Source organism: Hylaeus anthracinus, unplaced genomic scaffold (assembly GCF_026225885.1).
Source record: "Hylaeus anthracinus isolate JK02 unplaced genomic scaffold, UHH_iyHylAnth1.0_haploid 11982, whole genome shotgun sequence".
Lineage (NCBI taxonomy): Eukaryota > Metazoa > Arthropoda > Insecta > Hymenoptera > Colletidae > Hylaeus > Hylaeus anthracinus.
Window position 1 is genome coordinate 7,152,763 of NW_026534330.1, and position 6,000 is coordinate 7,158,762.

Sequence of the window (6,000 nt, forward strand, 5' to 3'; positions counted from 1 at the left end):
GTTTGGTTTGTCGCTCTTCGACGCGTAATAGTGAATTTAAGTTTCGTTTCTTGTCGCAATTCGTTTGAAGAAAGTTCAGGCTGCATTTCCGCAGCGTTGTGCATTTTTCACGCAGATTTACAAACACGTTTACATGCGATACGCCGAGCGATACGTGAACAGTTTTCCTCCAAGGAATAAAAATATTTTTGTATTAAAATTAGTGTGACTTGTGCAATTTGTTTTCAATTTATGATTTATAAAATTTTGAATCTAGTAATACACGTTATGCAATAAAATCAGAATGTAACCAAACGTATGCTTCCACACAATTTTTTTTAATTTTGTAAGTGTGTATAATTGACTACTTATGACGTAGCTTTAAAAGTAGGAACTAGAACACTCTGAATTGGAACAGTTACCGTGGCATATCTTATTGAAATTTTTCATCGATTTCTATGTCGGTTATCAGTACTCGTAATCGCGTATAGATTAAAAGTTTAGCCGCGCACAGGACGTTTATATCTGTTTACAAAACGTCCCGTGCATTCTGTCGCAACTGTCCCATCAGATTACCAGTTTGATCTCGCAAGAGCCAGCCGCGTTTGCCAAATGGTTACATGCCGTTCCATCGTCCGTTCTACGGGGTGTTCCTGACAATCGTAACACAATCAGGGAACGATTAACTTTTCATGGAAAAAAAAAATATAGTATAAAATAGAATATAAATGTACTATTTTTAAATGAGTTCTATTTTCTTCTTAGAATTAAAATAAGTTTGTATCTTAATAACCATTAATGGAGACGAGAACGTTTTGAAATATATATTTTAATGTAATCGAGTTAAGAAATTTTCCAAGGCGAGAGGTAGATGAACGACGAATTTGTAATAAGATTAGCATGAAAACGATATGTACTTTATACAGATTTACTGAAATCTAGTTAGGAAATTTTCCAAAAGGGGATCAAGACGTGCAGCCAATTTCTCATGGAGTTAAAAGGACATGTATATTTTATTAGTTACAGAAATCTAGTTAGGAAATTTTTCAAAAGGAAAGCAAGGCGAGTAACGAATTTATGGTATAATTAACTTTGACAGGAGATGAGAAATATTCAAACTTACAATTAATATAAATAAGCCCACACAGAAACGTACTCACATAACATATTTTATTTTACCATCTAGCAATGTAAAAATGGTCTTTACAGAGAAAAAACACTGTTTGAAGCTGAAACTACGTATTACTTTTATTATAACGATCAAACATACAAGGCATTATTTGAGTTTATAAATTAATTATTTTGATGAGTTGTTCATTGAAACGCTTCGTTCATTAATTTTTTATTTTCCTTCGTTCCATGAGTTAACAATTCTACTTTTTTGTTTTATTTATCATCTTCTTACTACACCCATATCCGACAGGTTTTCGAAGTTACGGCTACAGAAACACTTTTAGATTTCTTTTTGGATAAGGAATCGTTCCTTTCTCAATTTGTAGTACGATTGCGAGGACACCCTGTACGTACGCGGTACGTTTATTCCGAAATGTAATCCTGTTTTCGCGTACCGTAACTTTATCGACCTGAAATCGAGTGCCAAGTACGGGAAGAATTTGTTTCTGGTCGGAGAACAAACGCTCGAGGAACGCTTCGAGGTATTCGCTTGCGGTAAACGTCGCGGAGAAGAGAGCCCGAGGAGTGTCTAATTCCCAGATAAAGAAAATCGATTTATTTGCATTCCTTTAAAGTTCTTAGAAACGTAATTCTATAGCATTACGGCGAAATTGGAAAAATTATTCGAAGAATCGGAAAAAGTTACAGGGCTTTGAACTGATCTCCTTAGACACGCTAATACTGTACATCAAACTTTAATGCTGTTCTTTCTTGAAACAACATTCTTCAAGTTTGTCGACCTAATACTTTGGGAACGAAGTGACGGACAGAATGACTGGAAAATTTACAAAATTTTGCGCGAAAAGTGAATTAAAAGTGACAAGAGATAATTTCGAAGGTTGCTCTTTTATATTAGTAAATAATTGTCACTTACTATACCAATAACCAACAAGTAAAAGTTAATCATCTGATACCTTCGTAACTAATCCAATAATTATTATAAATTAAATTCCTATTTATTGAAATATCTTTATTGTACATACAACATTTACGTAATATATCCACGAACGCGTTAATTAGCATAATGAAATTCAGGTTAATATATTTTGTATTGCGGTAAAAAGAAAATTTGAAATATTGCCCAATTTTTGATTCAAGCAACGGAGGAATCCTTTAAGCCAATGTTCGGGATGAATAATACAGGAACATTCAAAAAATACAATTCCGAAGCGCGCGGTTGCAGGTAATACGTAATATTATGTCGGAGGATAGCGTGCAAGCACGAGCGGTCGCTACATATTCAATGAGCGGCACAATACAATGCGGGCAGAATGAACGCTACGTCGCAAGCAGGAACCGAAATACGAATAAATTAATCCCAGAAATAAACGATAACCGCCGCGATATATATTTACGTGGCCGAGCGACCAGAGTGTCGATACTGGTGTCAAGTGCGCGATTTAATTGGCTGAAGCTAGCAGGGGGTGATCATGAGAACCGATTCTCGTTTGATAATGAAATCTCGATTCCTGGGGGAACAGCCACCGAACTGGGGGCCTCTGAATTTCGAGAATTTTAGTAGAAAAGATGATGGAGGTTGTCTGCTTGTTAATAAAGATTAGCGAAACCCACGCGGGTTGGGATCGATAATCAGCTAATGGTTGGAAAACGACTATAGTTTGGTAATGGAATTTCGAATCCTGAAGGAACAGTACTAGGAGCCTTCGTATTTGTTAATTTTGAGGATTTTGAGCAGGAAAAATGACAAAGGTGTCGCAAACTGTTAATACAAATTTGCAAAAATCATTCTAGCAAGCATTAATAATCTAATAATAATAAAGCACCATTCTTCCTAAAATAATTGTCTATTTTTAGAGAGAAAGCTAGTAAAGTCATCGTAATAAATATTTAGAAATATTATCCTTGAGCTGCCATTGGCGTCTTCATAATAGGTTTTCACCTCTAGCAGTAAGGCAAATATACATAGTGATTTTGCCGCATGAAATCAATTATAATGAGACGCACGAAATTATATAAAATTAATTTAAATAAAGCATGTGGTAGTTACAATGTTTCTGCAATTGCAAATATAATACTAATTGCAAAGAATGAATTACGTCCGGTTAAAATTCAAAATTAAAATATAATTCTGAACTCGACGTTGATTTTATGAAACGTGGATTACTCCGTCCTCATGCCACGTTCTCTCTTACTTTTCCATCCGCACTCATCCATTTTTAACGCCCACTTTAAACCGTGTTTTAAGACACATACTATATTTTCTTACGCGCGCTTCATTCTGTTTTTCATACGGCGTCCTTTTGTTCGCAACACAGTTGCTTTTTATCAACTCGAAATCTAGTAACAGCGCGTATCTAAAATTCTGATATTCCAAGATGGCTTCGAAAGATATCCTGGAGTATTATAAAGTCGTTTCCTGTTTCTACAGTTCCTATTTAGAGAACACAGTTGCATGCCGGTAGATGCATCGCTCCTTTCGGAGAAAAGTAAAGAAAAATAAAGTGGTTAAAATTGGATTTTACATATTAAATCACGCGGTGCATTTCGCGATTATTCCTTTAGCAAAGAACCTCTGGGTAATGAAAAGTTCGTTAAAAAATATACTTACACACTTTATTTGAATTTATTTGTACAATTCATTTTGTAGGGATTCGATTTGTACAAGTAAAAATGAAATAAATGAAGCACATGAGTATCAGCTGACAGACTTTTGATAATATTTGCTAATATCATTTAATTCTTACTTCTGCATATATTTTATAGTATTACAAATGTTAATGTACCTACAACGTGCAAATAAAATTATACCAATATAAAATGAAATAAAATACAATATTTATGTAAAATTGATCGGTAATTATCCTATAACGTTTCAAACTTTATGTTAAATCCTAAAGATTTCTCTATATTTCTGAATGCTTATTCAGGTCCAAATTAAATCCCTATCTTTAAACCATACACATCAATTGAAAATTTAATTAACGTACATATATGTCGATAAGTACCCTATGACATTTTCAACTGGATATCAAATTTTAAAGAATTCTGTACACTTCAAGTGACTCATCGAATTTCAAATAAAATCACTATTCCTACACCAGTTCTCGCGCACATTATAAATTATTCAAAAAATATTCCACATTTCTCCCCAATAGGATACCAAGAGCAGTTGAAAGAGAACGAATACTTCCGCGTCTCGGCTCCACTTTTTAATTCGAGTAATCGTCGTTGTATTCGAGGCCACTCTTGGCTAAATACCTTGGCCTATTAAGAATCCGCAATTACCTAAAGATCTCGTGCCAGCCAGACGCATGATTCTCGACGCGTTTCTGCCGTCGGTTCTAATACGGGGTTATTTCGAGTAAGGAGGTTAACCCTGGAGAATGCGGGGCGAATCCCGCGTCTCGAAGTCAATAGCTGAAGTGGAGAAGCAAGAGGTGGTTCCAGAAGAGCTTGGAGAACTTGTGTGCACGAGCTGCCCTGTGATTGCTCGTGCAAACAAACCGCCGTATTAATTATTCGCAATACTGATGGTTACGACGTACCCGGCATCCGAAGGATCCTTAAGGGTCTGGGAATTTCTTATGCATCAACGATGACTCGTTGGATCCCTGATTTTGTTCTCAATGTTCATTCACGAGGTTTGAATGCGTCGTGTTCGTTCCGTAGATTCGCCATTTAAACCTTGATAACCTAAAACACTTCTTGATTCTAAAGAAATTATTTGATAATGAACATGGGGGAACATGGATTACGAAGTTTTAATTGAAATAGAAATTCTAATAAAAATGAATTTCCATGTGTACTTATGGTGTTAAAGATTCTTTTGCAATAGCGCTTGGTTGGGATGCAATTTGACTTTAAATAATATCAATCATCGAGAATTTGAACAATATTTGAACAATATTTATTGCTAATAATTAATTTAATTATTGTCAGAAATTAATTTTTAGTTGTTCTGATCATTAGGTACAAAAACGTAGAAAAATTTCTTACGATCAATATCTTCGATGAACACTTCAAAACAATTCAAAAGACATACAATAGGAATTGTTCGATGCCCAGAGCTTTAGGAGGGGGAGAGCCATATTGTTCAGAGGCGTCGGTCGCTTAGCAGAATGGGCGAAATAAGTAAAGCAGAGAGAAGAGAAAACAAGAAGTAGAGACGCGTCCTTTCTGCGCGTTCCACAATTTTGCTCGCTCCAACGAGCCAGACCGCTGATATTAATATCGTGATAACGCTAATTGCTTCAGCTGGGTAGGAACAATTCGCCAGGGGCACGAAATAGAACCTTGAGATGCACCCCCCGCCCCACCCCTCCAAGCCTTTACGTCGAAGCAAGGACCATTGGTAGATGAAGCAATTATTAGTGGCGGCGAAGGATAGAAGGCATTCTAAGTAGGATGAAGCGTGGTATGTCGTCGTATCGGTGAATACGACTGTGCCGTTTGAATTTGCATAGTTACCTGGCCCCGACGCCACTGTTCCCTCGCCTTCGTACAGGAGTTCACAATTGTATCGCGATTATTAAATTTACGTTCTGCGATAGTACGATTAGGAAATCGGCGAACGAAAGTCTGCTGGGGGGCGAATTGCTCCAGCTATAGGAGGTCTAAACTTCGCCCCAAAACGCGTAATATATGCGCAGGATGCATAAACTACGTCTCGATCGTGAATCCCACAGACCAAATTGATATGAATCACAGTGTTAATTACAGAACTGCAATTTTGTTTTCGATAATGTACTAAAACTTCGACTTGCCCGAATCTCATTTTAAAAATACACAATGTGAACAATGAGAGAGAGAGAGAGAGAGAGATTTTTCAAATTCTAGAACTTTACTTACTTACTTACTTACTTACTTACTTACTTACTTACTTACTTA

The 6,000-nt window shown here is 36.2% G+C and overlaps 1 protein-coding gene across 2 annotated transcripts in view; it reads left to right on the plus strand.

Moving 5' to 3' along the window:
• The window catches only part of LOC128886190 (lachesin-like), a 152,177-nt gene that overhangs the window by 80,101 nt on the left and 66,076 nt on the right, over positions 1 to 6,000 (plus strand). The window lies entirely within an intron of this gene.